Below are 16,128 nucleotides of genomic sequence, written 5' to 3'. Positions count from 1 at the left end.
TTCCAGGGAAGTACCCCGATCCATCTTTCCTCCTCCAGGATTTTCCCTCCTACAGTCTGGGTTCTTTTCTCCAGATCCCATGCCAGTCCCTGTCATTAGGTCACTGATATTTCATTGCTTTACTTTTTTTGGCAGAGTTATTGTTAACCAATCTCCGCTCTCCTAGGAGGCAGGATTATCCCTAGTTCCATTTCTTTAATGTTTGCGCTATCTTTAAAATTTCTTCAGCGCTTAATTATATCTTTACCATCTTGACAAAGTGTCTGGGTCTCTCTGATAGACACCCTATCAGTCTGTGGGTCACCCTTTGGCAACTGTGACATATCCTTGACCTTTCTGAACATCGCAAACCCCTTCCTTTATGGCTGGATGGGATAAGGTTCCTGAAAGCACAGGGTGGTACCCAAGTCCCACTCTCCCTTTTTTGGTTTTTTACTGTTATTTTTCAACAGTGTCAGTACATACGTTATTTCATACCCTACTGTATCATTTTTGCTTTCTCTCCTGTCCCATTTAATACTTACTTTCTTATTCATATAGTCTGTCATATCTGATAGTCTGTCATACACATATTAAGACATACTTTCAGAATAACATTCTGTGGGTATCATTATACAATGCAGTTACTGCATATTCCTTTGCAGTGAAAACAAATTATTCAGGAACTGGGACTGCATAATCTAGAGATGAAAAGACTGAAAGAGACATCATAAAGTTCTTGAGTATGTTCAATCACACTGTAAAGAAAACCAGGATAATTTACTCTCCATATTTATAATGAACAAGAAATAGGACAGCTTTTCTGTTGACAACACAGAAAACTTTTTTTTTAAGTGCATACCCTTTGCGCAGAACATGCCTAGTCCATCACTAAGGTAAATACCTTTCTCCAAAACACTGATTATATCTATCAGTCATGAATATGGAAAGCTACGAATAAAAACAGAGGAGGTCTGACTGTATAGGAAATCTGGAAGGAAAGAAAAAGATTGATCTACAGTACAATTTTTTCCTTTTTTTCCTTTAGCATGAAATACTACATTCACCCCCGCCCAGAAGAGGGTTTATTTTTTTGTAGAACACTTCAACTGAATTTCATAAAGAAGTTAGATACATGACTTTGATCTGATTGGGTAGTAAAGTCAGGAATAAACTACAAAGGTATGAAGATTAACCAACGTTAGTAGTTATGAAGGCCTATGTAATCACTATAAATAAAGCAGCTATGTCAAATGTTTAATTTAATTTCTCTCAAAGACTTGATTTAGTAGTGCACTGTAGACAAAGTTCCTCTTCTGATTTCACTTTTATTTATTTGTGATTGCACTACAGCGTGAAGAAAGGGTCAGGGTGAACATTTATATTTACATGCTTTATTCATTCATTTCTAGGATAGCAGATCAATCTCTTGCATTCAGTAATGATCACGGTGATGGAGATGCTGCAGTGACTGCTTGTAAAATCATCGCATGAGGCTGGTCTTATCGTGTGAGGATGCTGTGCAGAACTGCTCTGACTCACTTTCCCACCTCTATGGATAACGTTGTGCCTTAACTCCTCAGGGCTCCTTGGAAATTCCTGGCACAGATCCATAAGTACGCCTGAGTCTACACACTTGCAACACTTCATTTAAAACTCACTTTTTTCTTTTTTTTTTAAGGTACTACTATTGAGGCTGCTTATAAGATAATCTACTACTTCTTGACTAATAACTAGCCATTCCACGGTGCTTGGCACAGAGAAAAGGCAAAAGAAATCTTTAATTTGCACAGCCTGCTTCAGAGACAACCAAAAGCGTACGCTTGGGTGGATCTCGCCAAATGCTCTTTTCCCTGGACACAGAAAGCCTTGGAGGCATTAAGACGGGCTCACCACCCACCAGCCAACAGATTGGTGCAACCGACAACGGTTCGGTCTTCAAAGGGGCAGGGAGCAGTACGTGGGGCTCCCATTGCCCAGGGAACGAGTTGCTCACCGGTGTTTCATGCTCCACTCTGCACTCCAACAGCAGAAGGGCTTGGAAGCTCACGGCAGCAACATTGCCCCCGGGATGCGGCACAGAGTTCAGGAGGATGAAAAGAAATAAGCGAGGGTAATGGATTTGAGGTTTTATAAATGTATAACTGAGAGCAAGTATTGACTTTTTTTCTTTAGTTAAACAAGCTTTATAATGGTTGGTTAAGTTGGTAAGGACATGACAGATTCCAATCTCAGTAAAACTAAGAAGAAAAATAGAGGACCTTCCACAAAAGAAAAAAACAACTCACACACCATTCAATAGTGAAACCTATTACAGGAGACCATGTTTTTCAGGCAATTATTTTTTTTTTAAGAGCTGTCTCAAAGCATCTGTGAGTATACTGAATGCAGTCCTGACTCCCTTTATCAGCAGTTCTCTTCTGTTTAAGCAATCAACAGACCATCCCTTCTATTTGCACAGTTGAACCACAGGCTTGGTGTAGATTTTTTGGTAAGCTTGGAAATAATAGGTTTACAACTAAGATTATTAATACTTTTTCAGAGATTTAAGTGATTATCTATGAAAATCACAGGGTTTTTCCATGATAATTCACTGTATTTCCATTATCATTCATGGAAGTCTGAAAAAAAGCTTTTACAAAGACATTACTATCTGTTCTTTATCTACAGCATTTTTCAGAGTTCACCATAGGAGCTGTGTATCCATTCAATCTTGTAAGTACTTCCTCACAAAATACTTCTCCTATCTGGATTTCCATGAAGATACCCGTATTAGTAAAGTTAAAAATGTGTAATGATGAGACAAAGAGGGCATCAATCTTTGAAACACCTTCCAAAAATAGTTTCTTTCAAGATTTTTGGCACATAAGTGAAGGACACAAAATGCTCATTTCTCAAAAAGAAAATGAGGGCAAAATCTTTCAGCAAACTATTTTTCTTTTTTTTTTTTTCATTTTTTAAAAAACAATCAAGAAAAACAAATACTATTTTCAGTCATCTCCTATCAACTATTATTGGGTTTGGTTTAACAAGTGTTAAATCTGTTTCTTAAGACAGAATGGAGGCAAAACTACACCAAAAATATATCTTCACTCACATTTAATACCTGATAAAAATTGTATCCTTACTGTTTAGGCTGCTGCTTAAGCATTAAAGTTATGAGAGAATTTGATCAAGGATAGATGATCACTAGGCTTATAGGCTTATGCATTAGTTCAAATGTTCTAATACCAGAGACAGCTTTTGAAAAGCTAACTAATAGCAAAGACAGCATTAGAAGAGACATTTCTTTTACAATAATGAGAGGATAACTTTCTAGATGTAAGCAAGGTAAATAAGAAAGTGAAGGGTTTGGGGATTTTTCCAGCTACATCTAGAAATATCTTAAAGCTTTATCTCTGTTCATTATTAAGGGGAGAAATAGTAACAATCTTTAGTTAGTATATTCAACTTAAAGAGAAAAAAATAAAATTCATTACAAAATCCATGTTTCCATAGTTGGCTTAATAATCATTTTCTGAGGAAGAATTTGGTCCAAGTAAGATGCAATAAATTGCCTTAATTGCCTTCTCCTTAATACCTTTCAAAGCGAGACAGAATCAGTGCAATTCATCTTGATCCCACTTTCCGAAACCTGCATCAACCTGTCGCAGGATCTCACAGAAGCCTCATTTCTGGAAACATTCGTTCACGTGCTCAGGTTTGCACATCTAGTGGGACTCCTCGAAGATGTAACTGCCCGCATCCTCGAGGCCACATGCATACGCAGCAACGTGCACCTTCCCTCTTGGGAAGAGTCAAAGAGTCAGATAGAGGAGAAGGAAGATGGCTGTCAACATCGTTTGCTGGGAAATGGATAGGTTCAATTAAAGTCTTAGCACTATGACTAATGACCTTCAAGGTTTAATTTACCACTGGATGTACAGTGCTTGGAAAACATTAATAAAGCCCTTTTCATGCTAATCAGCACCACAGAATAACTTATACTTTCTATCGAAATTAGGTTTTTAGCAATCAATTTCCAGATTCCCTTTTATGAGTTTCCCAATGGACAGATAAAGATGGAGGAAAGAAATTCCTATTACTTCCCACACTTCAAATGCTGCTCTGGAGCCTGGGTTAGCCCTCTGCTTGCCTGCAGATTATTACAGACCAAGTGGATATCTGCTACCCAAGGCAAATATGACAGAGCAACCTCTCTGGTCAGTGCAACTGCTGTGGGTAAGCAGGGAGGAAGGAAAAGATTGGCACCTGGGACCGAATTATGGAATTTGTCTGGAAGCAAGTTCTCAGAAAAGACTGGTAAATTGTGCACGAACAGACATCAGTAGCTACCTCTTGCTGAAGACAGGGGAGGTGCAGACTGCAAGACCTTCCCAAAACAAGATTACGCATCTTCAGCTGCTCATGTAAAGGCCATGCGCTCCTGCCTACCTGCTAACTTACGGCGGGTACATTAAGTACCCCATATTACTCTGGAACAGAAAACTGATGCGGATCGGCGATCGAGTCCAGCCCTGGCCCACACACTTGCTAGTAACAACCTTGCCTTAACGATGCCGACGGCATTGCTGTCCCTCAAGGCAGGATTCATAAGCGTGATTCCAGGTGAAGATGCCCAATTTGCTTTCACAAAATCTCAGCCAAGCCCCTCAGCTTGACTCCCAGACCTTACGGAGGGCAGAAGCCTGCGCTTGACCTCCAAGTGGAGTACGCAAGAGCCAGGCACTGCAGACTTGCCTGGGACAAGGGTGTCCAGACTGCAGACCTCCACGGTTCTGAAGGAGGAAACTCTCTGAGATCAGGTGTCATATCTGAGAAGTTAGGGCACTTTACATGCTAGAGAGGCACACCTAAGTTCTGGAATCTGACATAGGGATGTTTTATTTAGCAGTCATGAGGCAAAAGCCAGAAAGAGACTTTTTGGTTCAGGACCATCTCATGTAAATGCTCCCAACCTTCCTACTTACAGGACCACTCTCACATGTGTTCTCTCTGATCCGCTGAATCTTGGATTCTTTCAATGATAAAAAAATCAGAACAAAATAGTCTCAGCTGGGAGTGTGACCTATGAGGACATGCACCCAAGTATTCCATCTAGCCAAAATCACAGTGATGAGGGTGTTCCCCCAGGAGACGTGCTTCCTGGATATGTGTAATAAGAAATGTTTTAAAATAGATGCCAGCTTTTTTCTAGTTCTGTTTTACCAGTTGTATGGGCCAGATGCCCGCTCTCAGAAGAGAGCCTTGTTCTTGTCTAGAGAAATGCTCTCCTGAAGCCCTGCGTGCAATAGGGAATCTTGGATGAAGGGCAGGATTTAAACCACCCCCTTACAGTTACCATTTCCCAAACAGCTCCCAGATCACCACGTGGCTTGTTTTCAATCTCCTGCTGAAGCCCCAAGCCCACGCACTGAAGGTAGCCTACTGGGTTACACATTGGACACTACTACGATGAGTTTTTCAACATAACCTTTCTTACAGCCAACCTTTTACCTTCTCCAAAACAACCTTTTTTCTTCTTCAGAACAGAAGAAAATTAGTGTGATACCAGTCTTCTAAAGGGCTGGGCCTACTTCTTGAACAAGAGGCTAACCCTGCTGTGAATACTAGCAGCAAAAGCTTGAGAAATTATCAGCTGTTGTCTCTAACTCCTTGGGGACTTGCAAATTACCATTATATAGAGCTGATAGATGCCTCTGCAGGAGTTACCTATCATGAAGCCCACATTAAAGACTCATTTATATCCTTAACACTAGATGTCTTGCTGATTTGAGTGTCCTTAAATGAAGGATTAATTGCCTCTCCCTTGAACATCTGATTTTGTTCCATCAATCTGATTACATCAGATTCCCTGGTCTACAGCACAAAACTTCATTATAACCCAACCCCTGCTTGGAACTCTATTATCATAAGAGCAATGCCGACTGTGATTTCTACAGAGCACCATTATTCAAGGTGATTCCAGCTCTCTAACTTCATCCTTCATGTTTGTTTACCACTGGGGTTTACAGTCTGGCAAACAGGGTTTATATCTTTCAGGTTAGAAAGTGTGAACAGCAGTCAACCTCACATAGCATAACCTCTCCTAAGAAAGGGAGTCGGTATTTTTCTTGTGCCTGGCGAGTGGTCACTCATTTAATAAGTGTGGGAACTGGCTCGTTACCCAGATCGCACAGAAAAACAAAAGTGTTGTGTAAAAGATGTGTTCTAGAGGTCCAGCACCTGCCTACTTATCTGCATAATCTACTAAATCGTTTAGCAAAGGAAGAGTTAAACATACCGTGAGCTCAAAGAACGAGGTCAGAACTGCCTGGCAGTGAGCCTGCGCCATGAACTTCTGTTTCTTCCTCTAACTAGATATAGCAGAGAACCACAGGTTTTACTGTTGAAACACCACTATTATTTGCTCTTTTCAGAAAACAACACTCTCCTCTCCAGAGAGGCCCTCAGCGATGAGTCCTTGCTAAAAACTCAGCTTGCGGAGCTTTTTAAAATGAGTGGATAGTGTAGAAGAGTATCATTACAAGCCAACACTGGATTCACTACACGTTGGTACTAGAAGGGTGTTGCACTGAGATTCCCGGTCAGCAGCGGTCCAGATGCACCATTGGTTCTCACATCCCCAAATGCCACCACTGACAAGATTAAGGCCTCTGGTGATTTATTCACACTACACCCTGTAAAGGGAAATATAGTGAATAAAGCAACTGAAACATAGCAGTCTAGGAAATAGGAGTTTCTGATGGAATATCATCAGATGTCTACTTCTAATAGCTCCGGTTCCCTTCAAAATTGACGTATTTAAGTTCAGTAGGAGATTCTAGAAACTAAGGACATCCTCCCTTTGCTTTCCTGGTGTATGAAAATACATATATTAGTGTGGACATACTTAAAAATCTTATTATCCTAGACCAGGGATACTTTTGGCTAAACTGTTGTTGGGAAAAAGTAACACACTTCCGTAAAGTTTCCACTGTGAAGAATCAGCACTCCCAATAAAATAATTTTGAACAAAACTCCCCAAAAGCAGTGGTTCCAGTGCCAGAAGCTCGCATTAACCTGGCCTTTGGTTTAAAAGCAAGTCATAAAGACCATAAAGATGCAGAGGAGGAAAAGATAATCTCGTTTTAGAAGCGCAAACTGTACAATTCAACCGTGAGCGCCCAGCCTAACACTTCAAAATAACCAACGGAGGGGCTGTGAAAGGGACTGGCTGTCAGCAGACCGAGCGCTGCCCGGCTAAAATCCGGCATCTCCCCTACGACAGCTCTTCGGCGCTGCCCTAGAGCAACTCACTGCTCAGTCATTTCTCACGCTCCCTGTGAGCCCTATCAAGAAGAATAATGGGAGCAATTGCTGAGAACCACATGAAGAGAGCGCCGGAAAATATACTGCTGTTCCTTCCCACATTAGACAGCCATCCAGAAGGGGCAGAACTAGAGACAGCTCAAGTGTTTCCCTTAAGGCACGTCCTTCAACCTTCCCTGCTTCCCTAGATCCCCGTGCCTGGTCAGCCTGCACCTTCAAAGGCTGATTGCAATTATTTTAAGTTCTGTACTAAAGATAAACAACAGCTCATCAGAACGCCTCACTGAAAAACAGGCTGTTTTTAAAAATTCACATTCATTTTTTCATCACCCAAAAAAAGAAAAAAAGATGTTGTGATGTCAGGTTTTCCCTGCTCCCTTTTCACTGTGGGGCTTTTTTCAGTAGCAAAACTGAAAAGAAAAGGGCTGAATGTGGTGAGAAAAGATAGAGTAAATACAAAATCAACACACCTTTTCCAAAACTTTACAAATAAACAGCTCTTTCACAAATTCCATGAAAAATACTTGCAATCCTTCACTTTCTTTAATGAAAATACAATTTAGAAGGTTAAACTGACCCAGAGCCAGTAGTTTTTAGGAGCTGAGAAGACTACACCCTATACATGTACCTCCTACCCACACCTTAACAGAACAGTGCTAAAAATACTTTGCATTTGTAAAAAGGCCTTCTGCTTTTCCAAAGATTTTCACACACACCCCCAAGTCCCAACACTGTTTGAAATGGTTCAGTTCTATTTTTGGAAATATAGGATTACAAAGTGTCCTACAGTGATATCTCTATGCAGAACGTAATGAACAGTCATCCATAAAAACGGCTTGCTGAGAAGTAGCTATAAAGCCCCTGAAATCAGACAACACGACCATGATAGCTAATATGAAGATAAATGAATATTCTGCCTTGGAATGAGTTACTAGCCTTCAAGAGTATTGCAGGGAGGAGCACACATAAGGCTGACAAATACCTGCCAGTGTTAAATGTAGCAGGAGCCTCCAAGCACGAGCAAAAGGAGTAAGATTTTCCAGAAAAAAAGTTGCATTATTTGAGATGTTAATCTCAGAGAAGTGTCCGCATCTTTCTGCACTTCCCTATTATTAGTAGAAGCAAAAAAGGTCAAAAAGAAGGTAGAAAAGGACCAGCCAAGGCATGGAAAGGCTTCTTTAGAAGAAACAGCTAAGTGGGCTAGGACTTTTCAGCCTGGAGTAGAGATGCTCAGGGGAGATACAGTAAAAGGATGCAAAATCTGGAATTCCACAGGGATGGAGAATAGTGGCTGTTTGTGCACAATCTCTTCAGTATAAGAATTAAGGACATCAAATTAAGCTAGCAGCTGGCAGGTTCAGAACAAATAAAGAGATGGTTCTTTGTAAAACCCATAGCTAGTCTAGCAAGCCCCATGCTGCGTGATTTTTTTCACATTAAAAATTGCACATAGGCTCAAGAAAAAGATGGACAGGTTCGTGGAAGGGAACCAGCTGAAGATTGCTAAACACGCAGACAAATATCTGCTGGGTGGGGCGTGGGGACAAGCTGCCAAGTCTTCAAAGCTTGAAGCCAGCTGGAGTTCTGCGTGCCTACCCTGTTCTCCAAGGGGCACACTTACGTGGCAGATGCACAGCCATCACGCCTAATAGCCCACTTGAATACTTCTATTTTCTCTCCTGGATACCTGTAGAGATGATTAATACCACTGCATGCCCAACCTATTTTCCTGCTGTTTGGCAGTTGGGCTTTTTAAGCATTTAAACATCTGTCTGGTCTTTTGCTGGATATCCAGCTTTTATATTAATACATTTGCACTGAAATACAGCAGGACTAGGGGTTCAACTATTTTGAAAACTGCATCCTGAATCCCCCAAATTCTGACAAGAAACACAATCTTAATGATTGTTGTCATGTTTTTATCAGAGTACTTGATGTGCAGAACTCTTAAAAGTAAACACCTGGAATTATTACTTATAGTCACCACTGTCAATTATGATCTAGGTAACTGTAAGAAAAGGACATTTTCTCTTGAAGCATTTGCCTTTCCCAAAAAGATTCCTCTTCTTTCCCTAGGGAACCTAAAGCGATTCGAAGTGGTTCTGCTTTATTTTTATAAATACGGGGAGCCAGACATTGTGTAACAGCAGACCTACGCTTTATCTCAGCTGGCTAACCAATGTATTTATTTATCATCTCATTTAAGTTATCCAAGATTTCTCTGAAGCACAGAAAATTGCTGCCCTAAGGCAGACTAGATCTGCACAGCTATGAAAAGTGATATAAAGAGCCACAACTCTCCAGAAAAAAAAAATTAATCCCAAGCTTAAAGCAACAAAATAACATACAACCACATACCCTGTCACCCACCTTCCCAGCTGCAGTAGCACAGTAGCCCTGGGTCTCATAAACTCTCCCTTTCCCAAATCTGGACAGACAACACTCTCTTCCCAGAGAGCACTTGAAATGCTTTGTGCTAATTAACTATATTGAGCTTAAAATATTTAATACTAATAGCTACTCTGTAATGTTTAAATGATTAAGTGAAAGGAGATAAGTAATTTTGTACAATCAAGCTTGAACTTCTTTTGTAGCTAATAAAATATGGAAGCACAAATAACAGAAGGAAGAAAAAAAATATTTTCACCCAAAATTCAGGAGACTGTACAGCTTTCTACAAGCTGATTTTGTTCTTTTGTTTATTCATTGATTCCCCCCCACCCATTGCATGGGATTTATTGTACATGTACACCTTGTTCCACAATGACAAAATTAATGACTGTATTGAAAAACAGTTCTTTATAGAAACATAAAAATAGGTAATAGACTAGAACAGGAATAATTCTGAGTTATGTTTATTATTTAGCTTCTATATTTAAAGGGAAAGTGAACAACATTTCATATTTAAGCTCCTCACTATCACAGCTACACTGGTTTATAGCATTTGAGGACCTGCCTCACTAAAAAAGCAGTTTCCCCTAAATGTCATCAACCTTGATTCTCTTCTCACATGAGCACTGAAGACCTGGTCCAGAAAAATACTCCCACTCGTGCCACGAGCATCTCCAGAGCTCTGGTGCTGTGGCTAAGAGGCCTTGCAGTTTCAATTACTGCTAAACACACAGGCATGTACCAGCTGTCTCACCTTGTGCTACATCCGCTATAATAATAGCAATATTTTCTAGGAAGAGGAAAACTGATAAAATGATGTTAAGCCAGAGGGTATGTGCAGAATCTCATTTTTAAGTTCAAACAATAATATGCACACCTTTTTGCAAACCACCCTCCAGAAAAAGAAAAGCTTAAGAAGTTCATGTTTTCTAAATGCTGATGAACAGTTCCCTAAAGCTGTTTCCCTGCACATGATGAGCACCAAGAGTGGTAATGCATGCCAATGACTAAACCATTGCTGGAATAAAAAAATACACGTACCTATTCTGAGTCCAGCTGCTGACATGAGATCTTGTTATTTTAGATGTAGTGAGACTGCAACAGTTAGCAATCTAGATTAAAATAAAAAAAGTTATCATGAAGAACAATTTGAGAAGGCCAAAAAATCTAAAGATATATGAAAAAATTAATAAAATCGTTGGTGCTGCAATTATGCTTTTAACAGATGCATCCTGAATCCAATTACTTCTCTAATAAATGTTGGCACTGGGAGAGAAGCTTAAGAATTTTTACAAATAAAACTAGGGCAAGTTCTAGGAAAGCAGTCAACAGCTATATTATTTGGTCCTATTTCTATCTATTTCACTGCCTATCACTCTCAAAGCTAAATTCCATGAGAAGTTATTAAAAAAAAAAAGATGAGACAACAGGACAAAGGAGAGGTTTGAAGAGAGGTTTTAAACAGCACAATAAACTAAGTGTAGACATTTACAAGGTCTCTGAAAAATGATGAAACCTTGGGAAAATACATAAAGTTATTTGTCTGAGCTTGTAAAATGTAGATCGAGGCTGAAACAACAAACAGGATAAAGAAATCTTCCAATGTGATACTGAAGGAAAGACTGTTTAAAAAGGTTTCAGCCAGACATGCATGGTGTAAACCAGTGACTAAGTCTTTAGCCACTGAAACTGGTTAAAAAGAGATTTTGTTATATTTCAGGCTCTTCATAAGAGAACTCACGTCCTGTTCAGTACTACCATGGATGCATGTTAAAAATTATTTTGTCATATCTTGTCACCTATCCCGTTGGGCAGCTGACATGCCAGCTCCTGCACTCTCATTAACCTACATGTTTCCCTTCAGAGAAGCAGTTTCTAACATTTTGTGAAATGCCTGCCTTAACTTTAATACAGAGAAAATGTGCAAGTCCATAGTGCTCGAAGCCTTCATTGCGGAGCTGAACTCCATCACGTTACAGACTATATATCAGAAGAAAGGCTCTGCCCCACAGAGTTTGCACTGGCCTGAAGTGATAGAGAAGTAAGGACAGGCAAGAAACAGCTGGGTAGTACTGGCAGCCCTGAAAAGCAAAAGTCTCAACCTATGCAGAATAGCCTACAATATTCATTGACTTCTACAATCAATAAAATCCAACCACTTTGCATCACAGGTATGAAGACCAATACCCCAAGAAAGCCAGCAAAAAGGGCACCAGTTCAGCTGGCCACCAACTCAGCTTACTGCCAGCACATTACCTTAATATGATGCTTTGAACTGGCTTCGCAGTGACTGCAAAACACAATTCAAGATCACGTTACAAAACCTCCGCTTGCTGTTTTTCAGAGCTGCCCCCAAGATGGACGGTCCACAGTGATGACTTCTCACATCAACATTGGCCCAGCAGAAAAACAACAGCAGCAACAGGAGGAAAAACATCTATCCACATGGTACTGAGCCTTGGAAGAGCCAAACCAAGAGTGTCGTACGTGCCAGTAGGTGAAAAGAGAGCAACCAGGAGAAGTCTGCTCTAGAGCTCAGCCTCCATCTCAACCACTTCTTCATGTAGAGGGACAGACAGAGAAGGGGGAAAGGTCCTCAGACCACGCAAGAGGCTCACTGATGCGACCCACCAGCGTATGCGTGGTGAGAATCCCAGTAAGTGCAGTCAGCTTGCTTTTACTGAACACAAGGAACTTTTGCTTCAATATTTTTGTGCAAAATGCTTAGATACCAAAGTAAGATATGGCTGGGTAAAGAGGTAGACGTAAATTTTTCAAGATGACCAAAGAGCAAATATATCGTTAAGATGGTTTTATGCTCTGTCATCCCTGTTCCACTCCTCCCTCTACTCAAATATGGGATTTTCTTTTGATTTGAGCATCGTGCACAAGAGATTCGGTAAAAATCTGTGTGTCACGAACCTGGGAAAAAAAATGTGTTTGTCTCTTCTAAGCACAAGGGTAGCGGGAGATGAGCAATTGAGATGATCAATGGTTCTTGAACAAGCACTCTGACTGTCTTTCATTATACAAAGTAATTTGACAGTTGTGTGCTGGATTTTGGAGGGGGGCGGGGAGTGATAACCATTTAAAAATTTATCTTCACTTAAACAGCCACGTGTTATGTAATTCTTGCAGCTATATAATTCCTGGAGTCCCGAAATTTTGTGTTCAAGTCAGAGCGCAGCACAGAACAGGCCAATACCGCAATGGAGAAGGGGTTGCGTGTGTTTTCCATCTCTCCTGCTGGTTTTCAAAGATTGAATTGCCTTTGCTGGAAATTCTCCTGAGCTCTGGAGGAGACTCCCACCACTCTGCATGTGTTGCATAATTATGAACTGCATTGGGTAATTACTGAAAACATATTATTACTTTCATGCTTTGAGACATCAGTGGCTGCAGCGAAAACATCCCTTTTTGCACTCAATTGTTATTTGTTTCCACAATGAACAATATGTTGTTGGCAACGTGCAAAGCTTTGTCCTCTCAAGATACATGATTTTAACTATGGGCAGCCTCTGGTAAACAATGCTAATAAATGTGTCACAACTAATTACTCTGTAGAAATGACTAGGTATAATATTCTGGCACACTTGGTTGTTCCTGCATCAGCCGTCTTGGTCTTTTCTGTATTTTCATATTTAGTAAGTACAAAAAGAAGCTATAAGAGCTTCCTTCTTAGAAGCTGCACTAGCATGTTCTTGTGATGAAAACTATTTACACGCTGTCTTGGAGCTGGTACCAGGAACAACCGAGGAACTTCTATATAAGCTATGGCAAGTCTTACGGCAATTATTGCTGCTTGATTTTATCCATGGAATATTTTTCTGCCGTTGATCGTGGCAAAGCTTCTCTTCAGGGATGTACTTGCTTTGTTGATGGACTATTACTAGCATGGTCCCTGTCATAGTCATAAGACAAGGCATAAATAAATTGACTTAGGCTGGATCATGGATCCTGATCACCATCTCTACCTGTCCTGAGTAGAGGTGCCCTCTTCTGTGTATTCTGTCAGCATACATGAACAACCCCCGAGCTGGAAGAAAACTACACAACCAAATTAACGTCCTTATAAGTCAGACATAAGCACTTCTGAGACATATTAACAAATCCAAGTTTGGTATTGCAGTAACACAGATACCCATATTTTTGTTATGTGTAACAACTGAGAACATGACACGAAGCGCTTCCCCTTAGACTGACAGGGAATATCTGTTTTCTTAAAATTTTATGCTAGGCATAATGGGATCAGTCTCTTCATTGGCCTTTAAACACTGGAATGCTAAACAGAACTGATAATGAATAAAAATAGCAATATCTCTTCATGCACATGGGGGGCTTACAGTTGTGGAACATCTTTCTCCTTATTAATAATTAAATCTTGTTCAGTCAAGCTGAGACTATTAAAATGCTTGACATTCAAGCTCCATAAACACTACTGCACGGCAATTGCCTGGAACTAGTAGCCTGAGTGCTACTACTCTCACCTTCCTCCTCTGTTGGGCAGTTAGATAATGTCAAGTGAAAAGCCCAGAGGAGGCACAAAATAGGAGAAATCTGTTAATAGTAGTGGCTCAGCAATGCTAAGTCTGATGATCTCCAAAGTCACAAAGGAAAACAAGCAGAGAGCAAAGCAGATCGTGGCCATGGCTACAGAGTCAACCTTATTGCTGAGCTTGTTTCGGAGCCTGGGCTCTTTGAGAGTGATTGATTTTTGCTGGGGTCTCTGAAATACAGAGTTCAAATTCCATGCCACCCTAAGCCTGGAGAGTGTTCAGACCCAGGACCCAGGTGCAAGACCCATTTGTGATCAGCAGAGACATCAAGCAACTTGGATCATATACCGGAGACACAAGTGAAGGAAAATAGAAGGCAAAACTGAATCCTGGGACCAGAAAGTAAGGCAGGTAACAGCTCGTCCTGGTGAATATTTTATTACTGTGTGTAACAGAGATGGAAATAAATGTAGGTAGGCTGTTAGTCACTGTCAAACAAACATGCCCTACTAGAAAACCTGGAATTTTGTTGAGCAGAGACCTTAAAAAAAAAGCATAACAATTCTTGAATGGCTTAAAAAAAATTTCTGTAAGCTACTCCCCAAACCTTTAAAATACCTTTCCTAATATGTAAATGCACAGCTGTCACTATAATTTGAATTAAGTGATGTGTGCTGAAGTGTTGAAGTTTGAGGATCACTTTGATTCCTCAAAATATAAGAGCTACTATATTTGTTCTAATGTTTCAGTAAATTAAAACATGATGAAATTTGGTAGAGTAGAAAAGAATTTGGGGATCTATTTTACACAATGATGGGATGTTTAGTAGGATTGTTATCCACCATGTTTAAAATGCTTAAAAGCATCAATTTTCAGAGCAAAAAAAAATCCATTTCAGCTAACATGCTTATGATTTCATTAGCACAGTAACAAACACCCACTAAAGTTCCTCTGTCCTAACTCTATAATACAGATTAAAGAAGGGAGATACAGATATTTGAAATACACTGCCCAAAGTCACAGGGATGTTTAACAAACACAAACAAACAAACTCACCAAGACTAAAATGGAAAAAAAAAAAACAAACAAAAAAACCCAAATACTGACTGTTTTAATGCCGTCCACAGCATTTGCAGAAGTCAGTAGGACCCCCGTGGGGTTTAACAGCTTATTCAAAACCGCAGTACAAAACTCTGTGTTGTCTCTCAAGTGAAGTAAACTCTGAAATGATGCAAAAGACCTCTTGTGATAATCCTGTCCTTTTCTCCCCTAGGAAAACAGGAGGAGACGCACAACTTGCTCACACATTTGTTTTCTCCAGGTGCTGCCCTCAAGCTCTGCTCTCCTGCCAGCAGCGCTTCAAAACAGCCAAAGACACCTAAGACTCGGTTCCCCTACTCACTGGTGGGTAGCTCATAGTCTTGTTTTGTCACCTCCAATTAAGAATAGTTACCGTTTTCTTCTCCCCCTGCTTCTTTCCCCTGAATTCCTTTTGCGGTGAAGAGTGATTTTTGACATCCTGCTTCATCTTCCCTAAACTTGATTTACAGGTCTAAGATTTTGGAGCGATGGCAGGATTTCAAACTACGGAAAAGGAAAGGATGTGTTTAATGGTCTGGCAAAAGTAATGAAATGGTAACAGGGAAATTTTTTTTTATTTTAGATTTGGCGTTGCCCCAGCTAAATCAATTAATACTGTCTAAAAATCAGAAATCTAGAAGTTTTCTGCCACTAAATTCCCTTCTCCCATCTAAAAGCTCACTGCATTCAAAACAACCGGTATTGCAAGAATCTGAAGGCTCGGCAGTGTTGAGGACTCAATTTTGTGTATACTGGTAGCATCCACAGTTTGGGAGAAACATTATCCTTAGAAGCTATTACAGAGGCATCTAGTGGGAACTGAGTAAATAATAGTTGCTGCTCTAGATGTTGTGGTACTTCTAGTTAAGAG

This window comes from Buteo buteo, chromosome 4 (assembly GCF_964188355.1).
Source record: "Buteo buteo chromosome 4, bButBut1.hap1.1, whole genome shotgun sequence".
In the NCBI taxonomy this organism is placed as follows: Eukaryota; Metazoa; Chordata; class Aves; order Accipitriformes; family Accipitridae; genus Buteo; species Buteo buteo.
Note: the sequence above shows the minus strand (reverse complement) of the source record.